General features: G+C 32.6%; 1 long non-coding RNA gene across 2 annotated transcripts; it reads left to right on the forward strand.

Annotated features, from left to right (window-relative positions):
- Positions 1-355: 355 nt before the first annotated feature.
- Positions 356-11831, forward strand: LOC127730160 (uncharacterized). 2 transcript variants are annotated; one of them, XR_007994983.1, is made up of 3 exons: positions 356-416; positions 1048-1343; positions 11529-11831. It is a non-coding gene; the product is annotated as an uncharacterized LOC127730160 (long non-coding RNA). The 2 variants fall into 2 exon arrangements; XR_007994982.1 differs by lacking the exon at positions 11529-11831 and having other exon boundaries at positions 1048-1461.
- The last annotated feature ends 418 nt before the right edge of the window (positions 11832-12249 follow it).

The raw sequence follows: 12249 nt of genomic DNA on the forward strand, positions 1-12249 counted from the left end.
AAAAGCTTTTTGGTTTATGAGTACGATATATTGTATATAACTGTCGGCATAAACACCTGTAGTAGTCACGCGATTTAGACATTATTGGAAACATAATTATTGGTATCGTGTAAAACAGCACCAGTTTATAAAAGTTCAAGCAAAACAGCAAAGAAAGAAAGCCGAAACAATATGACATCCATCATAGTAGTTCTCTTGTTTGTATCTATTCTGGCGACATATGGTGTTCAAGGTTCCTGTCCTCCAAGTATTGGTAAGTCCAGCAAATTCTACTTGATACGTGGACTTGATATCACAATGATGGATTATAGGTAATAAGAGAAAAAAAACATTCATATTATTTCTGTATTTTGCGGGAAATGACGTGTTTGAAGACTTAATCAATGTCATGGTGAAAGTCAAGTGTCAGCAATCAGGTTAGTTTTACTTTCTTTTATTTACTTATCGTTTGTCATAATAATAAGTGCAATCAAAATTAGTGTAGGCCAATCCTGTTATAATCGAATGTTCGAATAAAATCAGACAGGGAAGTCGTTGTAGCACTTTTTACCATTGAGTGTTGATTTTCCTTTGCCCCCGTTTGACTTTAATCAAACTTTTTTTCCGACGGTGAAAACGCCTGTTCATGATAACTGTGAAAAAAGCAGATGCTTATTTATTCCATGTTTATTCTCATTATATCTCCTTTTTCGTAAATGATTGATTGATTTGTTGGTGTTGCTTTACGTGACAGATCAGAGTCTTTGTAAATAATAAAATGCAGTTAATTTCATTGGTCTCAGAGCAAATATTTATTTGTAACCAGAGGTATTTTTCTGCTAATTTTTATTATTATTATGCACAATTTATATAAGAGAATAGTTATAAAAAAAACTTACATCAAAAAGGAAATAGCGTTTGGTAAAATAAAGTTTGAATTAGTTGCTTTAGTTCTAAAGAGTGACCTGCAAAATCTTCTTCTCTCAAGAGATATAATAATAAATTGTTGAATATATAAATCTGCGACTGTATACATATATTAATACATAAACGCCTTATCTTTTACAGTCAGTCAGCCGAGTGTGCAACCAGCTTTCTTTGCAACTTTGACTAAATCCGTTTCACTAGGTACAAATTCTGTACTGAAACTTGATCGTGTAGTGACAAATATAGGAAAAGGATATGACGCAGGCTCTGGAGTCTTTACAGTTGGTAAATCAGGATTGTATGAATTTGCTGCTAATTTCATCTCGAATGGTGACAACTGGCTCGAGTTAAATTTAATGAAAAATAACGATTTCGTAGTAAAAGGTCATTCAGCAAAGGCTCATGGTACAGCAGGTTCACTTCAGGCCATATTACAAGTGAGTAAAGAATACAGAATTTATCTCCGCAATACCAGGAGCTACGGTGGAATTCATGGAGACAATTATGCTATGTTTTCTGGTCATTTTATTCAACAAAAAATATTCTTCAGTTTTATTTCATGCTTATTTTGTTTATTTCTGTCGATACCTATATTTTGGCATTGCACAAGATCATGTTTTTCTCTGACTGTTAATGGCGTCTTCACACTAAATCCATTGTACGTTGGATGTGTACTGATTGATATTAATTTTGTTCTTGGATACATGATTTTTTATTAGTTGTTATTGGCTTTGAACTAGCTTTCAGTAACTAGGAGTACTCTGATCCGTACTTTGTGTCATTAGTGTTTTTGTAAGTTGTTTTGTGCTTTGTTTTTATCTGATAAGTTAAGCCCTTTTCAACTGATTTTTATAGTTTGTTCTTATGTTGTGCTGTTACACCATTGTCCCAGGTTAGGGATGGATGGGCGCCCTCAAACATGTTTAACCCCGCCACATTCTATATGTGGCTGTCTCAAGTCAGGAGCCTGTAATTCAGTGTTTGTCATTTGTTGCTGTATATCGTATTTGTTTTCCGTTTATTGTTTTGTACATACATAAGGCCGTTAGTTTTCTCGTTTGAATTGTTTTACATTTGTCATTTCGGGGCCTTTTACAGCTTGCTATGCGTTATGGGGTTTGATCATTGTTGAATACCGTACGGTGACCTATACATTGTAGTAACTAACTTCTACGTCATTTGGTCTCTGGTGGATAGTTGTCTCATTGACAATTATACCACATCTTCTTATTTTTATATATACAATTATGTCATATGATTGCTGAAAAACTACACTCGATGCACTTCTGCAAACAATACTGTCCGTCGCCGTCTTCTCGAATTCATCACACTGAAAATTTAAATTAGTCACTATGACTATTCAGTTAGTCAAATATTAGCCGAAAGGTAGTCAACAGCATATATGACTACCCATCAAGTCATTATGACTACCTGCATGGTCAAATGACTATGTTAGGTGGTCACAGCACCACGTGGTGTAGAGTATCGGTTTTCACGCGCACTCTTTCGCGTTCCCTTTGTTCCCTAGATCGTGTAGATGTAAACAAACCAGGAGGCACGAAACTGCTATTTTGTCAATTAAACCAATTGTTTAAAGTAAGTATCATGTACATTTGTTTTAATTCTAACTTACAAAAATTAAATTTGAGAAAAAGAAGTGTAATGAATGTAATATATCGGCACATGTTGACGTAAATTAATGACAATACAAAACAGAGGGAGATATGTATACGGGATATCAATTTTGATACACATACAACGTATTTTCGATTGAAAAGAGTATTTAGCGATATCTATTTTTCACCTGATCAAAAACTGTTCAAAATAAACACTGCAATCGATATTCACAACAATGAATTAAAAAAAAACCCTCAGGGTAGCTGCCAAGATCCTGGTGCTTACATTACAATGCTGTGATATAACATGGGTGGCTGTCAAGATCCTGGTGCTTACATTGCAATGGTGTGGTATAAGATGGGTGGCTGTCAAGATCCTGGTGCTTACATTGCAATGTTGTGTTATAAGATGGGTGGCTGTCAAGATCCTGGTGCTTACATTACAATGTTGTGTTATAAGATGGGTGGCTGTCAAGATCCTGGTGCTTATATCACAATGTTGTGGTATAAGATGGGTGGCTGTCAAGATCCCGGTGCTTACATTACAATGTTGTGGTATAAGATGGGTGGCTGTCAAGATCCTGGTGCTTACATTACAATGTTGTGGTATAAGATGGGTGGCTGTCAAGATCCCGGAACTTACATTACAAAATAATGGTATAAAATGAGTGACAAAATCACTAGATCAAAGATTTTAAAATTTGTTTTTTCTTTTAACTTTTAACATGACTGATATACCTATTTATTGTTATATTTTAGCTTCTCAAATGATATAATTATATTTTTAAGCAAATGAAGACATTGCTATTTGTATGAACACAGCTGAGAGATTTTTGACCAGAGAGATTATTACACTGACATAGTTGATACCGAAAAAATATCTGAAATAAACACTTCAAATTAACAATGAGTTTATAATAAATATATTTTCTTTATTTGATTTTTAGACTTTAATAGATGTCACTGAGTAATGGTAACACATGAAAGTCATGAAGATATAGGAAGGTTTGGAACATTGAGCACTTTGTGGTCCTATACGGTTTTGATGTTATTTTTGCTGTTGTGGTATTTTTAATGATATTATATTCCAGATGAATTTGTCAATCCTATGGAAGAGAAACAACAAAAAGTAGAATAACAGAAGAATGAAACATAAAAGTACAAAACGGATAGAAACACACACAAAGTAAATTGGTGGAACAAAAAACACAACACAAATTAAAATAACAGTCTAACAGTCGTGACTATTCACAGTAATCATGTTGACTAAACAACATGGTCACTTTCGACTATTTCGATAAGTCATATGGACTGCATTCAATTGTCAAACTGACAAATGTGCATAGTCAATTGAACAATCCAATTCGTCATAACGAGTATAACATATGGTCATTTTGACTTCCAAACATAGTCATAATTACCACCCTACTCAGTCAAATGTGACTACCCATCTAGTCAAATGACAAAGAGCATAGTCAAAATGATTAAAGTGCATTGTCATCTAGAGGACAGTCAAAATGACCAATTAAATTGGTCAAATTGACTAATTTATGTTTTCAGTGCAAGACGAAACTAAACACCATTTGATAAACTGTTTCAACAAAACATGCAGACATTTCGATGGCGTGTTGTACCTAGGAGAGGCAAAATATACCAAACGGACATTCAAACTCATAAGTCGAAATAAATATGATAACACCAAGGCAAAAAGCGGAAAAGACCAAAAGACAAACAACAGTATACAAAACACAGCATAGAAACTAAAGACTGAACAACACGAACCCCACCAAAAAATCGGGGGTGATCTCAGGTGCTCCGTAAGGGTAAGCAGATCCGGCTCCACATGTCCAGAACACTTCTATTAAGTACGTCCATTATTCCGTTATCATTTCAAAATTATAAAAAAGGAATAATGAAATTGTTCATCATTTACTATTTAAGTATTCAAGCTGTACCAAAATATGTATCATGAATATTGCACCAGAATTTACTCTTATTAAATCCAACGTTGAAAGTTGTCTTTGTCCTGTTTTAGACCATCTTAGAAGGTTTTCTCACAGTACGTAATTCTTGTACCAAAATTTATGACAAACAGGACGACTTTTCCTCTCCTAGTTGATTATGTCCCATTGGCTTAATTCTTCTTACGGAATACGCATTCAGCGTTAAAGAAAATGTACATAGACGAAAGTATAAATAAAAATAAGGTCAAACATGTTTTTTTTATAACAACAAGTGTGGACACATATCAGTGTGGATAGTAGTGTTTTCCGACAAAAAGAGTTTTCTATGGGTTTTTTTCCTATGTATCTACATGTATGTTAAACTGTGTTCCACAGTGACAGCCATCCTGAATGTCAGACCAGTACCAAACACTAAAAAATAGCAGTGTCGTTTATTCAATATTTGGTTTTAATGTTCAAGATTGTCATGGAGAAAACACTATTTTTATGGATTACCAAATGATTCTGTTAAAATATGTTCCACAACTTTTACTTTTGAATAGCAGCACAAACTCAAAATTAGTAGAGGAACACATTAGGAGCATTTCTGCATGATGTGATTTTAATATGTGAGATGGTTTCTGAGAACCTGTATGTATGTACTTCTTGTATGCTTCTATCTATGTTCCATTGTGGTGGTCATTTCTTACTTTGGTCTTGAACTTTTAACAAAAAATGTAAATTAGTTAAGGATCATCACAGTATCATTAGTGAAATATTTCTTTAAATGTTCGAAATTGTTTCTTAGAAGATGTCTAACGTCTAAACAGTTCTAAGTAATGACAATACCTGGCATGACAATTGGGGCTTGATGAGATAGGAAGTACACTTCTGTTGTGTTATTTAAATTCTTTCTTTGAAAATGTCTGCTTCCTTGACTCTCCAAGGCCTGGTTGCTGTTATATAAAATAATATTTTACCAATATAAAATTGATTTTAATAAGATGGTAAATCCACTTTATTTGTTTATGATTCTTTATTTCTAGAAATAAATTATGACAAATAGTGTCGATTTAAAAAAATATGAACTATGATTCTTTAGTATTTGAAATGAAAAAGGTTCTGCAAAATTATTCTTGTTTCAATGTTTTTTTTTATGTGGATAAAAATATAAGTGAAACCAGTAAGATACAATTTTGTTGTATAAAAATGAATAGTACTGTAATTAACATTAACACAAATTAAGAAATTAACGAATGAGTGATAAAAGTTGAACAATGAAAGATAATTTTAGAAATCGACTAGGCCTTGTGAGTTTCGTCCTTTTACATAAATAAACACATGTATAAATGAATGACCATTTGCACTCAGGACTCTTAAGTAGTCAGTACAGATGGTTAAAAAAGTGTTACAAAACCACCTAGCATCATATTGCAGGTAGCAATGCTTGGTATATTTCAATGTGTTTTTTTTTATTTGGCTATCTGGATGAAAATGTTTGGTTCAAATGAAAATAATTTCCCTTTAACTATTTATGTTACGTGGATGCTGCTTCAGTAATTCCTTGTGTTGACAGTTTCAATCATCTTACCTTACAGTTCATATATAGATGTGCGTTGTCTGTTTACAAATCTTAATTTCAGAAAAGAATGCATTTGCATAACAATGAACTGAGCTCAATGCAAAACACTTTAGTAATACACTTAGACAGAGAGCTCAATCCAGTGATATACTTTGTTATACTGGCCCTTCATGAACACCGCTAACAAACATGCCGAACTACATGGATCGGAGGTCCTGAAAAAAGACATGACAATTAATTCTATTATATGTACCCTGGTTATATCAGTTTATAATTAAAACTTATACAAAGTTGTGATAAAATAATCAGTACATTGCAAGTAGTTGTCGCTACATGCACAAATAAATATATGCTGAATGCCCCCCCCCCCCTTTTAAAATAAGAACAAACTTCCATCTTATCATAGTAAACAGGTAAACAAACATCTAAAACTATAAAATGTTTTCAGTGTCTATTATTGTCACAACTGAAGCAATATATACATGTGCATGTATATATATATATTAGTACATGTATTTACCTCAGTGTGAACATGGTGAAATTGTGCCGAAAAGTTGCAACTTGTTAATTAATGTATATTCTCCAAATATTATACACTGTTATATGGCTGTATGCAAGTTTTTCGCACTTACATCAATATTTATAGGAGTGAAAAAGTTAATATATATATACACGAAGCTGGTATGGACGAGTGGACTACATCTAGGTAAAGGTCTATGCAATTTTATCCTACAATCAGCAAATAAGTTTACAATTGCGGCCTACATGCATTATACTTGTGTGTAGGGTTTTGCGGTGTACCCTTTTTTTCATGACTCATAATTCAGTGGCATAGCTACAATTGACACAAAGCACTTACATGCACACACAAAAAAAACGAAAACAAATTATTGAAAGAAAAAAATTTAAGATAGATGAAGATTGAGAGAGAGAGGGTATTGATAATTTTATACTGACTTTTCCATATTTTACTTTCAGTAAATAAATGTTGTGGTGTCAATAAATTCATTTTTAATTTCGGAGAAGACATGCCAATGAAATGGATGCATCAGAAGCAACAGCTAATCTGGTTAACACTCCCAGTATGGAGTCGAAGTATTTTTTCTTACATCTTCCAAATTCATTTCTTTACATTTTATGCATAAAATAGTAAGGAGGGGGATGAAATTACATGTAAAAAAAAATACTGGGTAATGAATTTTAAGGTAAAGTAATGATTTGGTCCAGTTGAAAAATGTTCAAAATTAGTATGCCTAAAGCTGTCAAACTGAATTATAGGTCCCCTTAACATAAAACAAAATTGTCCATATTTTGAGTTAGAGCTGGTAAATTTTTCTATAATTTTGATATAATCTCCCAAAAATAGTACACTGTATTTGAGTTTCATAGTACTATATCAAAAATATGATACATGTAAGTTATTCGAAAACAGCACACAAATTTCGGTATTCCCTCACTTCCTATTCTAGTTTACCCCTACAATATTTGATATATGAAAGCGTTCAAAACAGGATGTCCCAGGCCACTAGTCCAAATAATTAGACATGTTAGAGGATGACCATTTGATTTTCTGAGGGGGGGGGGGGGGGGGGGGGCAGGAGGATTTTTTGCGAATTGACTATTCCTTTTCATCTGTTTGTACACATGCTTATTTTTTTCCAAGGATAGGATATTCATTTTCAAGGAAATTCATTTTCAAAATCCTCCTCCCCCTCCCCAATAATAAAATGGTCGTCCCCTTATGATGTCTTGAAATTAAGGGTATTCACAACGCTGAAGCCATTTTTATACCTACATTTTTATGTACCATTGTTCATTTTGTACCTTTGTTTTGGGGTAAAAAATTAGCCATAGGCTAGTGAGAATTTCATCTCACGTAATAATATTAGTATAAATACTTATAAAGAATAAAACTTATATAGGTGTGCGCAATTAACATGAACTTTACTTATACGGGTCCCAGTTCTCATTATTTAAAGCTGACTTATAAAAGCATTCAAAGACGTCACTGTTAAATCTGACAGTCAGACAGGTTATTCTACTGATCTACCGAAACCCAATTTCACTGACGACTAGAAATGTTTGCATAAATACAAATTCTTACCTTTTCTATGACTATGATGCAAAATATTTCATAAAATATCCAAAAGAAAGGTTGCAGTCTTGTAATTGACTGCTCCATAGGCTTACATGCAAAACAGCTGGTCTTTGAAATTTTTTTAAAATAAAATGCTACATAGAAAATTTTTTTCATATACATATCATGTATGTAGTAATGTGAAATTGTGATTTAACGGGAAAAAAAGTGCCTCATGCCACGAAGAGTAAAAAGTTATGAAACCCTGAAGTCAAAACTACTTTTTTCTACATTCTGTTCGCTGTTTTTACTAGGCCGCACCACTTCCAGTAAACATGATATCCTTCCACTTTCCTGGTTTGATATCCCAAAATAGATGCAATATTTTTTTTAATCTAAATAGATGTTTTAATTCAGCATAAACTTTTAATCAAACAGAAAAAATTGAGCCTAGAAAAAAATTCAGAAAAAAATGGACTATTTTATTTCACTCCATTTCTGACATGCACCGGAAACTGGAGATGTAATACAAGTTTGGTACCGAAAATGATAAACGATGACCAAATTTTACTTAATAAATCTTCCAACCGAACTCCATACGGAGCTGAATTTCCGGATATTATATAAATCGAACGTTCTGGAAATACATAGCAAACTCTTTTTTTCTCAGGTGTCCCACATATAGCAAAGGTGTAAAGTTCAGAATTTTGCAACAAAAACATCAGTTGAGCGATAAAGGCCTAATTTATATGTATGATATGTGTTTCGTGTGAACTATAACAAAATAAGTTTTCAAATGAAACACTTCCGCGCGCGGTGATCGAGTAAATACATATATTCTTATAAGAGTATGTAATGATATAGTAGACAACAAAAACACTGGTACCTGAAGCAAATCAAAATTAAACACTACCGTATCAAACGTCAAAGAATACTTTCCGTGTGTTAGTAAAGATGCACATTTTACATTGCCGCTACTGGAAGCGATTCGCATAATAGGAATAAAGGGAGAGATGAGGTATATGTCAATGAGACGGCAACCCAACGACAAAAAGAAAGATAAGACATTAAGAGGGCAACATAAAGTCTTAAACAATAGACAGGTGTCTATACAAAATGGCGAGCTCTAAATCGTCCAAGTCTATAAAAGTTGTAAATGGTTAAACAGAAATATTCAAAGATCTGCCATCAAAACCCAATCAGTTGTAAAACAATGCTGGCATATTTGGCTCCTTTGAAAAATGCCTTTCTATTCACAATACTCGCGCCCTATGTGATACACGGCGCTAACGAGAGTCGTAAGTTGTAAGTACTGAAAATACACTCATTACTAAAAATAATAAGAGATATTTTATGTTCACGATTCAGTAGAATAATCTAAGAGAACTAATAGATGGCGTGCCATAGATACAGATACTGTATTTGATTAACACAGTAGTACCCAAAAGGAGCATATTAATTACAATAAATCGTGCATAAATGAATATTACAGATCAAATAAAGAAAATATAATGATTTGTTTTCATTTCATGGATTTCAATAATAAGAAAAATGCCCCCTCCCGACAACAACAAAAAGATGTAGTAAACATAATGAGAGAAAATGAGTAAATGTTGATTTAGTACTTAATTTATTTATTTTTTAAATCTTCTGGACCCCCTCCAACTAAGAAGTGTTGGTTTCTATTTTACTTAGATGAGCTACCGTTTTAAATAACATAAAGATAATTGTTTATCCTCGTTGCTCATGATCCATATAAATTAATTTACTGAACTAAGTATATCAAAATTATCACAGCCCTCGCTAAAACTCTTTATATAGGGTTCTCTTCAACAGTCTGATTACAAAGATAACCTAAATTAATACCTTTTGCAATGTTATGATAATCATCGGTGAACTTAACCTTGATTTAGACAGTATACTCATCTCTTCTTGAATGCCAAGGCTGAGATAAGGATCAAGGTTGAGTTGAAATATGACATATAATTATATGATTTTATATGATTTAACGGAAATATGGTTCATAAAATGTGCAGGAGGCGAGCAGATGTACGATATTCAATTTTTATATATATACTGCCTTATGGAAAATATGAATAGAGGGCAGTATATATAAACTACTGTTATTGTATCACCGGAAAGGAAAGACTTTGCAAGAACACATTGAGTAAGTGAAAGTAATTTGAAATATTAAAGAATATTATTTTAATCAAAATCATTAAACGCCAAAAAAACAAAAAAACAAAAAACAAATGGGGTCCAAGCGCTAAGTACCTGTGAGTGTATAAAGAAAATGACCAAGTGCCTACTACTAATTTTCAAATTATGGTGGTAAATGCACATGTTAAAAGGAATAATCATAAATATTTAATAGTTATATCGAAATATGTTTAATTTTATACTTGACTATATAGGTTTCTTACAACTACACAGCTACAATAGTACAAGTAATCTTGATGTACAGTTCTAAAGATGCATATCGAATGTACATCTGTAAAGCTGTATATAAACTGTACAGCTGTAAAACTGTATATCAACTGTACAGTTTATATACAGTTTTACAGATGTACAGTTTATATACAGCTTAACAGCTGTACAGTTGATATACAGCTTTACAGATGTACAGTTTATATACAGCTTTACAGCTGTACAGTTAATATACAGCTTTACAGATGTACATTCGATATGCATCTTGAGAACTGTACATCAAGATTACTTGTACTAAAGTAGCTGTGTATATGTTTTGTCGACTCACAAATTTTGATCAAAAACTGAACTAGAGTATAGTTTTGAAGCTTACTATTTTTACCTTAAATATTTACGTTACTTGGGAACGACTGTTTTGAACTCCACATATGGTATTGATGTCCATATACATAAAACAAATTGTATAAACTATAAAACACTTTTCAAATTCACTTATGGCTTGCATCGTCAAATCAAATTACGGTAGTAACTAAGTTGGCAAGTGAAAAATATTAATATTTTTAGAAAAATGGATAAACTATTAGTCTACAATTATTTTTTTTAATTAATCATTGCCGTAAAAAGGTCATAACAGATGTTGTCAGTATCATTATATGGTTATATTTCGCAATGTATTGCTTGTCCGACAGCATGTAGAAAGATCAAATATGTCATTTTAACTGCGGGACATTGAGTTGCAACCAAAAATTGAGAGCAGAAACTGAAGCGACTTCAACTTGAAATATGTCGACAAATACAAGGTCTACCAACACGAACAGCTAATGCTGCAGCATAGGTCATGCTTGGAATAGAGCCTATACAGGCTTCTGCTCACTGCGGTTATTCAAGAAAAATACAGTATTGAATTCAAATTTATACAATTTGAAAGGTAATTGGTAATGTCAAAGGAACAATCAAATTCGTTTTTTTTTTTGTAGATTGAGGACTGCTCTTTCAAAGTATGAACTAACAACGGCTGAAAAACTGATAGAAACTGTTCTTACTATAAAAAGAAATGGAAAGTTATTGTTAAACAAGCAATTCGATTTTTTTTGGAAATGACATGGAACTAAGGAAAATTTGAAAAATCAGCAATGAAATTTAAACACGTAAAACACAACCCCGTAAAAAAAACTCATGAAACCTAGAAAACTCTGCAAATACTGTATAAGAAGTATAAAAAAAAGCTTAACTTAAAGCAAAGCTAGCGACAAGAATGTATACGCTTCAACATGACAAGGAAAATTTAGGGGTAACAAAGGATATTACCTGTGTTTTCTATGTGCACTTAGCAAAGAAGACATAAAGCATTTCCTGTTAGAGTGTAGTGCTCTTGATGAAGTAAGAGAAAATCATCTTTATAGCATAAAACAATATATATGTAACAACTATAGCAAGAACATTATTAAAAAACTTTAAAAAGAGGATGTGTTAGTGTAACTTATACTTGATTCATCCTCCAAAAATTAAAAGCAACTTATTTAACTGAAATATGACAGAATAGAGGACATAGAGTGACCTGCAAGAACTTTTTGCTATTACACACCAAACGATTATCGCTACTGCTACTGAAGAAACAATGATGTGACTCAAACATTCCAAACACCAATAAATACAGGATAACGTATATAGATTCTGGGTTGGTTATGTGGTACTACT

The sequence above is a fragment of the Mytilus californianus genome, unplaced genomic scaffold, assembly GCF_021869535.1.
Source record: "Mytilus californianus isolate M0D057914Y unplaced genomic scaffold, xbMytCali1.0.p SCAF_2, whole genome shotgun sequence".
NCBI lineage: Eukaryota > Metazoa > Mollusca > Bivalvia > Mytilida > Mytilidae > Mytilus > Mytilus californianus.